We start from the raw sequence: 13,887 nt of genomic DNA on the forward strand, positions 1-13,887 counted from the left end.
ATAATAATTTTTGTATTGTTCTAATACACACATCAAAAAAAGGTTGGCATCACCCCAGTTCCCAGAATTCCTGAAGACAAACGTTGACTGTTGATATTGTATCACAGACACAGTCCTTTGACTGTTCAGAGATGTCACTAAACCCACGCAGAGATGTAAACAACCCTGCATGTGTAGCGCCTATTAGATGGAGGGGGCCCAACAGCGAATCAGTTCCAGTCATTCCACCAGGAAGGAGGTACACAGCTCGTGTTGTCTGAGTTCAACCATGCCTAGACAGTCAATACCACAGATCAATCATGTCCAAATTGTTACTTTGTGCCAGGAAGGGCTCTCAAAAAGAGAAGTGTCCAGGAATCTCTGAGTGAACCAAAGCGATGTTGTTCGAACATGGAGGAGATACAGCAAGACAGGAACTGTCGATAACATACCTTGCGAAGGCCGCCCAAGTGCTACTACTGCAGTGGATGACCACTGCCTATGGATTATTGGCTCAGGGGATGCCTGACAGCAATGACACCATTGAATAATGCTTTTTGTGCACCCACAGGATGTCGTGTTAGGACTCAAACTGTGTGCGATAGGCAGTATGATGCGCAACTTCACTCCCGACATCCATTGCGAGGTCCATCTTTGCAACCATGACACCATGCAGCTCAGTACAGATGGACCAAACAACATGCCGAATGGACCACTCAGGACATGTTCTCTTCAGTGATGAGTGTCACATATGCCTTCAACCAGACAATCACCGAAGACGTGTTTGGGGCAACCCGGTCAGGCTGAACGCCTTAGACACACTGGCCAGCGAGTGCAGCAAGGTGGAGGTTCCCTGCTGTTTTGGGGTGGCATTATGTGGGGCCAACATACACCACTGGTGGTCATGGAAGGTGGCATAATGACTATACGATACATGAATGCCATCCTCCGACCGATAGTGCAACCATATCGACAGCATATTGCCAAGGTATTCGTCTTCATGGACGACAATTCACGTCCCCATTGTGCACATCTTGTGAATGACTTCCTTCAGGATAATGACATCGCTTGACTAGAGTGGCCGGCATGTTCTCCAGACATGAACTCAATTGAACATGCCTGGGGTAGATTGAAAAGGGCTGTTTATGGATGACATGACCCACCAGCCACTCTCAGGGATCTATGCCAAATCGCCATTGAGGAGTGGGACAATCTGGACCAACAGTGCCTTGGTGAACTTGTGGATAGTATGCCACAATGAATACAGGGATGCATCAATGTAAGAGGACGTGCTACTGGGTATTAGAGGTACTGGTGTGTACAGCTATCTGGCCCACCACCTCTGAAGGTCTCACTGTATGGTGATACAATATGCAATGTGTGGTTCTCATGAGCAATAAAAAGGATGGAAATGATGTTTATGTTGATCTCTATTCTAATTTTCTGTACAGCTTCCAGAACTCTTGGAGGTGATGCAAAATTTATTTTGATGTGTGTATAATATACTCTAATTTGAGGGGGTAATTTCCATGTACTTACATGCTGTGGTAAATGCGCAGCTAATTAGTTACATTGTTCACATTTTTACTCCATTTTCAAAGTAATGTAGATCTTGTAATAGTTTTGTATAGAAATTGGCCAGATATGTTATTTGATCTAATTATTTGGTTTTTTAACTACAACACTCCGTTACTTTTGAATATGCTTGAAAATTCTTGTATGAACTTAAGTATTATTTAAGCTAATTACTGCATGGTTTAATGGAAATGTTTGTGCATGAGTTTCTCTGTAGATACTATGATTCAGATAATCAAAAATTATTTGTTTCTTCCTCTATACTACTGCTAATCACTTTATCACTGAATTTAAAATTTTGCCAACATAAAGATAGGACTATACTTTTCTAATCACCTCATTAGAATCAAATTTTATTCATTATGCCAGTTCCCACTTATGTTGACCATCTTAGTTATATATTATTGCAGCTACAACACTTGCATGCATTAAAACACAGTATATACTGTAGTTTCAAAAAATTAATTAGTTACAACTTTTACAATTTGGTACAGTATCACAATTTTGTCTCTGTGCTCATACTTACAAAATTTTTGGGGGCTATTGTACTGAAAAAAAATGTTAGTTATGTTGTTTATGTTGTGTAAAGAAAACGTATGTTAAAGTGAAACATTCCATATCATTACGAATCGTGTCGTATTCATGATCAATGGAACAAGTATTAATGAAATGTAATGTCTGTCTGCCTGTCTCTCTCTCTCTCTCTCTCTCTCTCTCTCTCTCTCACACACACACACACACACACACACACACACACACAAAAACTGTTGCCTCATCAGGAAAGAGGGAAGGAGAGGGAAAGACAAAAGGATGTGGGTTTTAAGGGAGAGGGTAAGGAGTCATTCCAATCCCAGGAGCGGAAAGACTTACCTTAGGGGGAAAAAAGGACGGGTATACACTCGCACACACACACATATCCATCCACACATATACAGACACAAGCAGACATATTTAAAGACAAAGAGTTTGGGTTCAAACTCTTTGTCCTCTTTGTCTTTAAATATGTGTGCTTGTGTCTGTATATGTGTGTGTGTGTGAGTGTATACCCGTCCTTTTTTCCCCCTAAGGTAAGTCTTTCCGCTCCCGGGATCGGAATGACTCCTTACCCTCTCCCTTAAAACCCACACCGTTTTTGTCTTTCCCTCTCCTTCCCTCTTTCCTGATGAGGCAACAGTTTGTTGCGAAAGCTTGAATTTTGTGTGTATGTATGTGTCTGTTTGTGTTTCTATCGACCTGCCAGCGCTTTCGTATGGTAAGTCACATCATCTTTGTTTTTAAATATATTTTTCCCGCGTGGAATGTTTCCCTCTATTTTTTTATATATATATATATATATATATATATATATATATATATATATATATATATATATATATATATATATATATATATATATATACACACACACACACACACAGTATGATACACTAAATTTATGACACAATCCAAAAGTGACAAAAAAAGTTTCTTCCTATTTAATTTGGAGTTGTAACTGTCATTTAAAATTATTGTCATTGTTCATATTCATATGATTAATTCTGAAAATATTGGACAAGAAGGATTCAATTGTGAAAGAAATGCTTTGGATATAAAAATCAATATATACAGATGTCCCTGAAATTTTACTTTTTGTATTATCTTGACAGTTGCTGATTTTTGTGTAACAAGCAGTAGTGTAGCAGAGGTGTGGAGTAATATGATGGAAGTTGGTGTTTTTGACATAAAATACTATGAAGTATTTGTCATGAAATTGTGATGTTAAATAATGGGTAAAAGATTTTTAACACTGTATGAAATTAGAGTTGAAGATAATAAAATGGAAGAATAAAATACCACCATGCAACAGAGTCCTTATCTATCAACAACCAACCCAGTCATACCTACTAGATGAGAATGATTATTGAATGAGCCATTGAGTCAACAAAAATCTACCAGAACCAGATGAGTACATTTTTGTAGCTTTCTTAAGGTGTTATTTCAAACTTCCTTCTTATTTAAAATGATTGCACACACTTCGAGTTATTATACCTAAAAAAGTGCATGAGAACAAGAGATAATTTTTAATAGTAACAGGAGAGTTGTCGACACAGTAGGCAAGCCTCAAACATTTTTTCATGAAGGCACTGACCATCTTGTCTCATACAGGTACAAATATATTTACAGTTATGGTGATTACTTTTGAAATCATAAACAGCTTACAAGTATTTTTTCCATCTGGCTTATTTTTATTGGACTGCACCTTATTAATACAATCAGGCTTTTGCATGAATATGTGGATACAGCAGTCAACAAGATAATTAGTAAAAAAACTTTGAGGCCCTTTCTGAGGGCAGAATAAGTCATATCTATTCATGTCCTTCAACAGAAAGGAGGAAAATAAGGACTCAACTTCAGGCAGTGGGATTACTAAGAGGTTGTGTACACTGGAAAACCTAAAGAAAGAAACACTACCAAGAGGCCATGATTTTTGGTTGGGTCAGGGGCTGTTTCGCAAGAGAAAGCTGTTAAAAAAGTGACCCAGCAATCAGAAGAACAGTTATGTGACTATCAGAACACATACTGTCACATTGCACTAGAGAATTAAAGACATTAACTGAGTCTTCAGCTTCAAGTAGAGATACAAATAGCTCTCAGTGGAATACAGATGGAGGCCAACTACTTGCTTTTCCACAAATTAACATATTTTATATTACAAATAAGCTTTCAGAATTAGAAGATTTGTATAACATTCTGCATGTCGATATTATATGTGTATCTGAGCATGGGTTAACCCAGAATTAAATAAATACATTTGTTCCCCAAGAGTATGTTGTTGCAGGCATGATGTGTAGAAAACAGAGGAAGAATGATGGAGCTGGAATTTTTGTCAAAGAAAGAGTAAAATTTTCCATAATTGATTTATCTACATATTTCTCAGAACTGGATGGGGAATTTAGTTATATAAAACTAAAGAATGAAAATATAGTTGTAGTTAGTCTGTATAGGTCACTAGCTGGAGACATAAATTTGTTTATTTAAAAATGTGAATTAATAGTTCTTAAAAATCTTGAAGAGTAAGTCAAGAATTGCTATCTGTGGTGATTTTAACATAGAAATGGCAAACACAGAGGGGAAAGTCACAAGGACATTTCTGAATATGCTAAGTCATTGGACCTGCATTGTACAAACAACTGTGCTACGTATAAGAATGTTTGTGTAATCAATAATATAGTGGATTTCCATAGGGAAGGCTTTACAGTCAGACTTGAAGGAGAAGGTCTGGCATGTCATGAGCCTTTACTCCTCACACTGTATAAGAGCCAATTAGTTAAAACTGAAGAAACTAAAGTGGTACTGATAAGAGGGCAAATGGAAGAATACATAAGAGTGTTTATTGAGAGACCAGGTATTGCAAACTGAGAGTTAGTATACAACTGTCAGTTGGAGAAAGAGTAGCTGAAATTGCTTTTGATAACTTTTTAAAAAAATACACAGATTTATGGTGTTCTTGTTCACCAACAACAAAAATTAGATCTCCAAGTGCACCAAAAATTAAATGGCTGAACTGGTTTTCTGAAGAATTTGCAGAAATCAGAGAAAACCAATCCCATGAACCAAAGACGACTATCCGCCTTCCCCACAACTGCCATTACATTCTTATCCCACATCATATCACTCTGCAATGTTACACCCAAATATTTAATCAACATGACTGTTTCAAGCGCTACACTACTAATGGAGTATTCAAACATTACGGGATTCTTTTTCCTATTCATCTGCATTAATTTACATTTATCTATATTTAGAGTTAGCTGCCATTCTTTACACCAATCACAAATCCTGTCCAAGTCATCTTTTATCCTCCTACAGTCACTCAACGACGACACCTTCCCGTACACTACAGCATCATCAGCAAACAGCCACACATTACTATCCACCCTATCCAAAAGATCATTTATGTAGATAAAAAACAACAGTGGACCTACCACACTCCCCTGGGGCACTCCAGATGTTACCCTCACCTCTGATGAACACTCACCATCGAGGACAACATACTGGTTGCTATTACTTAAGAAGTCTTCGAGCCACTCACATATTTCGGAACCAATCCCATATGCTTGTAACTTGGTTAGGAGTCTGCAGTGGGGCACCAAATCAAATGCTTTCCGGAAGTCAAGGAATATGGCATCCGTCTGATACCCTTCATCCATGGTTCGCAAGATATCATGTGAAAAAAGGGCGAGTTGCATTTTGCAGGAGTGATGCTTTCTAAAGCCGTGCTGATGCATGGACAGCAACTTCTCTGTCTCAAGGAAATTCATTATATTCAAACTGAGAATATGTTCGAGAATCCTGCAACAAACCGATGTTAAGGATATTGGTCTGTAATTTTGAGGCTCCGTCCTTCTACCTTTCTTATATACAGGCGTCACCTGCACTTTTTTCCAGTTGCTTGGGTCTTTACGTTGGGCAAGAGATTCGCGATAAATGCAAGCTAAGTAAGGAGCCAATGCAGTAGAGTACTCTCTGTAAAGCTGAGTTGGAATCTCATCAGGACCAGGAGATTTATTTATTTTCAACCCATTCAACTGCTTCACAACCCCAGGGATGTCTATCACTACGTCCTCCATACAGGAATCTGTACGAAACTCTAATGGCAGTATGTTTGTACGATCCTCCTGTATGAAACATTTCTCAAATGCTAAATTTAAAATTTCAGCTTTCGGTTTGCTGTCTTCCATTGCCAGGCCAGACTGGTCAGTGAGTGACTGGATGGAAGCCTTCGACCCGCTTACCGATTTTATGTAAGACCAGAATTTCCTTGGATTTTTGGCAAGATCTTTTGCTAAGGTATGACAGTGGTAGTGGTTGAATGCTTTGTGCATCACTCTTTTTACAGCAGCATGAATCTCTACTAACTTTTGCCTGTCCTCATTCTCCCGATCTTTCTTGTACCGTGAGTGCAACTGTCTTTGGTTCCTGAGCATTCTCCGAATTGCGCTGTTAAACCACGGTGGATCTTTTCCATCTGTGACCCACTTTTTAGGCACATACTTGTCCAATGCATGATTTACAATGTGTTTAAAATTTGCCCATAATTCTTCCACGTCCATCGTACCGGAAGTAAATGAAGTTCGTTTCATTTACTAAGTGGGATGCTAACTATTGCTTATCTGCTATTTCTAGTAAGAATACTCTCCTAGCGTTCTTGACCAACTTTTTAACTTTCATAACCATAGTCATAATGACAACATCATGATCACTAATTCCTGTCTCAACACTGACACCGTCGATGAGGTCTGTTCTGTTCGTGGCTACCAGATCTAAAATATTTCCATTACGCGTTGGCTGTCAATTTAGCTGTTTTTGGATAATGTGTTCAAAAGTAATTCACATGACAGCTTTTCTGTACCACCTGTAATGAATCCATAGACATCCCAGTCTATACTAGGTAGGTTTATGTTGCCTCCGACTAATATAGCATGATCCGGGTACTTCTGCGATACAGAATGTAGACTCCCTTTGAATGATTCTAGAACTGTCATGGTGGAATCTGGTGGCCGGTAATAACACCCAACAATCCAACAATTAACTTTATTTCCCCTATCCCTATTAAACGTGTCCAGATAACTTCACAATCACACTTTACTTTGACTTCAGTAGACACAATATTTTTGTCAACTGCAATGAAGACACCACCTCCTATGGTGTCTAATCTGTCTTTCCGATATACGTTCCAACCCTCACTAAATATTTCAGAACTTCCTATCTCAGGGTTCAGCCAGGTCTCAGTCCTGAGAATAATTTCCTGGAGGGCAGTAAAATCAGAAACTTTATTCCGAACACTCTGAAAATTTACTGCTAATATCTTGATAGCTGAAGTGTCTTTACACTGAGTGCGTCCTGATTTCCCTGCCTGCACGTTGAATGGTGAGTGTTCATCAGGACACCTTGCACTACTGCCTAGCCTAAAACACCCCCATGTGCACGCCACAAGTACTCTTCTACCCGAGTAGCTGATTCCTTTGTGTAGTGCACCCCTAACCTATCTGGGGGCATCGTACAATTCCCCACCGAATAGCGCAAGTCTAGAAATCTGCAGCCAAGACTGTCACAGAGTCAACAAAGCCTCTTGTTGAGACCCTCCACTCGGCTCCAAACCAAAGGACCCCAACCCACTCTGGGAACGATGCTGCAAATAGAGAGCTCTGCTTGCACCCCACGTGCAAGGCCAGCGGTCTTCACCAAATCTGCCAGCCACCTGTACGAACTGAGGATCGCCTGCGACAGGCATCATTGGTGCCGACATGAACAACTACTTGCAGACGACTGCACCCTGTACGCTCGATAGCCGCAGGCAAGGCCACCTCCACATCTTGGATGAGGCCCCCTGGCAGACAAATTGATTGCGCGTTTTCTAGGAGATCTTTGCGGTGTGGGGGAGTAGCCATGTATGTGAAAAACGGTATCCCATTTGAGTCAATTGATGTTTCAAAGTACTGCACTGAAAAGGTGTTTGAATGTTGTGCAGGTGTGGTTAAATTTAGTGGAGCTAAACTTCTTACTGTTGTTATTTATAGATCCCCAGACTCCGATTTCACAACATTTTTGCTAAAGCTAGAGGAGGTTCTTGGTTCACTTTATAGGAAATACAAAAAGTTAGTTATATGTGGTGACTTCAATATTAATTGTATAAGTGATTGTGCAAGGAAAAGGATGCTGGTAGACCTCCTTAATTCATATAATCTTATGCAAACCGTATTCTTTCCAACGAGAGTGCAAGGGAACAGTAGAACAACCATAGACAATATTTTTGTTCATTCGTCATTATTAGAAGGGCATTCTGTTAGCAAAAAGGTGAATGGCCTTTCAGATCATGATGCACAAATTTTAAGTCTAAAAGATTTTTGTGCTGCAACACATGTTAAATATAATTACCAACTTTTTAGGAAAGCTGATCCAGTTGCTGTACAGACTTTTGTAAACCTTATCAAGGAACAAGTGTGGCAAGATGTTTATAGTGCTGATACAGTAGACGATAAATATAACGCTTTCCTCAAGACTTTTCTCATGCTCTTTGAAAGTTGCTTTCCGTTAGAACGTTCAAAACAGGGTACTAGCACAAACAGGCAGCCTGGGTGGCTGACTAAAGGGATAAGAATATCTTGTAGAACAAAGTGGCAATTATATCAAAACGTTAGAAACAGTCAAAATCTAAATGCAGCAGCCCATTACAAACAGTATTGTAAGGTGCTTAAAAAAGTTATTAGGAAGGCAAAAAGTATGTGGTATGCAGATAGAATAGCTAAGTCTCAGGATAAAATTAAAACCATATGGTCAGTTGTAAAGGAAGTGGCTGGTCTGCAGAGACAGGTCGAGAATATAGAATCAGTGCATAGTGGGGATGTCCGTGTTACTGATAAGTCGCAAATATGTACAGTACTTAATAACCACTTTCTGAATATAGCAGGTGAACTAAATTGAAACCTAGTCCCAACAGGGAATCATATAGCGCTCTTAGAAAAAAGTGTTCCGAGACTGTTACCTGAAATGCTCCTCCATGATACTGACAAGAGGGAGATTGAGTTAATAATTAAATCACCAAAGACCAAGAACTCTCATGGATATGACGGGGTATCTAGCAGAATACTGAAGTATTGTTCCACGTATGTTAGCTCAGTACTTAAGCCATATCTGCAACTTTTCCTTTAGGAGTGGTCGGTTTCCTGGCCAATTAAAGTACTCGGTAGTGAAGCCACTTTATAAAAAGGGAGACAGGGATAATGTTGACAATTATAGACCTATTTCTATGCCATCGGTGTTTGCTAAAGTTATCGAGAGGGTTGTATATACAAGGTTACTGCAGCATTTAAATTCACATAATTTGCTGTCAAATGTACAGTTTGGTTTTAGAAATGGCTTAACAACTGAAAATGCTATAGTCTCTTTTCTCTGTGAGGTTTTGGACGGATTAAATAAAAGGTTGCGAACGTTAGGTGTTTTCTTTGATTTAACGAAGGCTTTTGACTGTGTTGACCACAAAATATTACTGCAGAAGTTGGAACATTATGGAGTAAGGGGAGTAGCTTACAATTGGTTCGCCTCCTACTTTAAGAACAGAAAGCAGAAGGTAATCTTCCGCAATATTGAGAGTGGTAATGATGTTCAGTCCAAATGGGGCACTGTTAAATGGGGCGTTCCCCAAGGGTCGGTGCTGGGGCCACTGCTGTTTCTTATTTATGTAAATGATATGCCTTCTAGTATTACAGGTGATTCAAAAATATTTCTGTTTGCTGATGACACCACCTTGGTAGTGAAGGATCTTGTGTGTAGTATTGAAACATTATCAAATAATGTAGTTCATGATATAAGTTCGTGGCTTGTGGAAAATAATTCGATGCTAAATCACAGTAAGACTCAGTTTTTACAGTTTCTAACCCACAATTCAACAAGAACTGACATTTTAATCAGACAGAATGGGCATGTTATAAGCGAGACGGAACAGTTCAAGTTCCTAGGCGTACGGATAGATAGTAAGCTGTTGTGGAAAGCCCATGTTCAGGATCTTGTTCAGAAACTAAATGCCGCTTTATTTACCATTAGAACAGTATCTGAAATAAGTGACATTTCAACACGAAAAGTAGTATACTTCGCATATTTTCATACGCTTATGTCATATGGTATTATTTTTTGGGGTAATTCTTCTGATTCAAAAAGGGTATTTTTGGCTCAAAAACAGGCTGTTCGAGCTATGTATGGTGTAAGTTCGAAAACCTCTTGTTGACCCCTATTCAACAGTCTGGGAATTTTGACATTGCCCTCACAGTATGTATTTTCTTTAATGTCGTTTGTTGTTAGCAATATTAGCTTATTCCCAAGAGTTAGCAGCTTTCACTCAGTTAATACTAGGCAGAAATCAAATCTGCATGTGGAATGCACTTCCTTGACTCTTGTGCAGAAAGGAGTGCAGTATTCTGCTGCATCCATTTTCAATAAGCTACCACAAAAACTCAAATCTTAGCAGTAGCCCAAACACTTTTAAGTCCAAACTGAAGAGTTTCCTCATGGCTCACTCCTTCTATTCTGTCGAGGAGCTCCTGGAAGAGCTAAAAAATTAAGCAAATTCCAGTGTTACATTCTTGATTTTCTTTATTTAAACTAATGACTTGTTGCCTGAATATGTTTCTTATATTTCATTTTATCTGTTTCTACAATCGTGTTATAATTTCATGTATTGACTCGTTCCATGACCATGGAGACTTCTCCTAAATGTGGTCCCACGGAACAATAAATAAATAAAATAAAAAAAAATAAAAAAAAATTATTTCCAGCCCTGTATGCTATTTCCCTAAGGGGCTCCATCATCCACTTAACGTTGGAGCTCCCAATAACCAGCAAGCCTTTGCTCCCGTGTGCCTGCTCAGGCCCTGCTCAAGGAGCGGCCACCTGCCCACTGACAGGACGAACAGGCTAGGCCAACCAGACAGCCTCCACATTGACCCTCTGCCTCAAGCGACGTGAAGACGTTGCAGTCTGCCACTCACCCTGAGGTGAGGGCGGCCGCAACGTGCCGGGTACACTAGAAGGTGCCTCGGCGGCTGAGTTAGTGGACGCAGCAAGCGACACCTGGGGTGTCTCAAGCAATGTGCCAGACCCTCCACCGTCGGTGCACCTTGAGGCAGCAGCCAGAGGGTGGCTGACCATGGCCAACAGCATGCTCAGCTGCTCGTGAACCACGGCCAGTTCCTCCTGCGCCCGCACACAGCACGCACACACCCTATCCATCCTACTGCTAATATCTAATGACTCTGCAAATTTTTACTCTATGGCTATCAATAAGCAATATTACTTCTCTCAAATATGAGATTATGCAAGGATTTTATGTAATTAAATATGCAAGCGCACAAACACTCCTAAAGAAATTAAAAATAAAACTACAAAACAAATATGAAAGGTAAATACACGACTTGCTACTGCACTGCTGCTGCACTGATACTTCACCAGCGGCTACTCAAGGCTCATTGCGCTGTGTCAAAAGCACACTGGCTGTCCAAAACAAACAACTGACTAATGAACAAACAACTGACTAATGAACAAACAACTGCCTATCTCAAATACAAAAATTCTTCCAAGCTAAGCTCCTTCTGGCAAAAAACTAGCAATGGAAAACAATATAAGGTGGCCTCCCAATAAATGCAAGGCAGCATGGCAAATAATAATCTAAGGAAACACACCAAAATGCACACCAGGGGTTCTGCTCAGTTGTGAGGAATTAAATCACTTCTTTTTAAACTCAGTGAAAGAAACAGGAAATGACATTAAAGCGACAAATTCATCAGCAATGGACCTGATTGGAGCTCCACTGCCAAGTTATGGGGTATTTCAATGGAGTCCTATCATATCAGCTGACATTATAAAAGCTGTTGGCTGGTAGCTGTAAAATAGTAATATTTGTGGTAATAATTACAGTTTATGTAAGCAGCAGTTTTTAAGGAGCCATCAGTGAGACAGCTGTTAACATCCAGGAATATTGGTTACTCAGCTCAGGAGGCTGAGCGAAACTAATGGGGGAGAAGATAATGAGACTTGGGTGGGATGAGGATATTGTGTCCTCACTGTGGGTTCAAATCATTAATATGTCATCAGTAAATGCAAAGCTCATGAGAAGTTTGGAACTTCTCAAGATGTCCCATGAACAGATTTGTATAAGACAGATTCAGCTGAGTGCCTACGGCAGTGCAGCAGAATTATTTGTAGATTTTGCCTCCAAAGTAGGAGCAGTTGTGTGTTATGATATACACTGCCTGACAAAAAAGTGAACCATTACCATATTAAATGAAGTTGGGTGAGTTGAAAGGGTATGTGATGTTATTTCAGTGATTACAAAATTGAGTCAGATTTACAAAGAACTTGGCTCTATAAGCCCACTTATCAGTATGACATCGCACCGCCTCTGGCTTGGATGCATACACTGATTCAATTGGAAAGTGTGCCATGAAGCTATTATATCCTTTCTTGGGGCAAGCCGGCTCACAACTATTGTAAATGATCCTTGATATCCTGGATACTGGCACTGAGATGGAGTTGACATCTGAGCTGGTCCCCCACATATTTCTATTGGGGACTGACCAGGGGATCTTTTTGGCCACAGAAATTCCTCAAAATCACTCAGACACTTGATAGAGACATGTTCTGCATGTGTAAGAGCATTGTTATGTTGAAAAACAGCAGCATGATACTGCTACATGGGAGGTAACATGAGAGGGTGCAGGATACCTGTGGTATATCTTTGTTGCAGTCAATTACCCTCGATCAGCCTTAACCTGGAGTCATACCAAATACCTCCCCACACGAAGATGCCAGGAGTAACACCACTGTGCCTCTTCAAAACAATGGAAGGTAGGGATCTCTTCCCAGGTCACTGCCAACATTCTGACAATGCTCGTCTAGGGAAGTGCAGAATCAGGATTCATTGGTGAACAAAATGTGTTCATCAGCAGTCCATGATTCTTGCTCATGGCACCACTCCTAACACAGCCATTTGTGTCATGGTGTTAATGGCAGCCTGCACATGGGACAGTAATTCCCTATTCTGGTTGCTGTTAGTCACTGGCCAATGGTTCAAGATGACACAGAATGTTGCAGGGAGTTCATTATTTGTTCTTAGATGGCAGGTGCAGATGTAAAGTGGTTTAGTGTGCACAGTAAGGTGATGATACTCCCTTGTGGTGGTCAAACATGGTCAACTGGAACCTTGAGGATGAATATATCTGCCAACATGTTCCCATGTAATCCAACATTGGGGCACTGTCACATTTTAATGGCCTGCAAATCCGAATATTGCAAAATTTGACCATCCAGCCAAGTGGAGACTGATGATAGAGCTCATTTTGAACTACATCAGATGCTGATAATGCTGTCTCACGTGAATATGCACCATCCATCCGTATGTCCTTCATAGTGGTCGCTCAGCATCTGACACAGTTCATGCCACTTACATACCCTACCAGGCCTGTTAACAACACTAGACATGATTGGTATCTTTTCTAACTGTTGCAGATATAAATATCTGATCGTTTACATACCCACTCAGGGTGTATATGTGTTACATTGACAGCTGACCATTTCTTCTAAGTACTTTTTCTTTTTTTGTCAGGCTGTGCAATTGGCCCAAGATTATCAGGAATGAGGTTGTAGCTTTGGAGTCAGTTGGCCAATAACGAAACGTAATTATCTATTGTGGGAAGATCACAGACATTGGAGATGTTAATTTACAACAAGGTGCCATGTACAGTGACACACAGAGCACCATATGATACAGAAACAGGAAGTGTGGCAAGCCAATGGAGCAAT

This window comes from Schistocerca americana, chromosome X, assembly GCF_021461395.2.
Source record: "Schistocerca americana isolate TAMUIC-IGC-003095 chromosome X, iqSchAmer2.1, whole genome shotgun sequence".
NCBI classification, from domain to species: domain Eukaryota; kingdom Metazoa; phylum Arthropoda; class Insecta; order Orthoptera; family Acrididae; genus Schistocerca; species Schistocerca americana.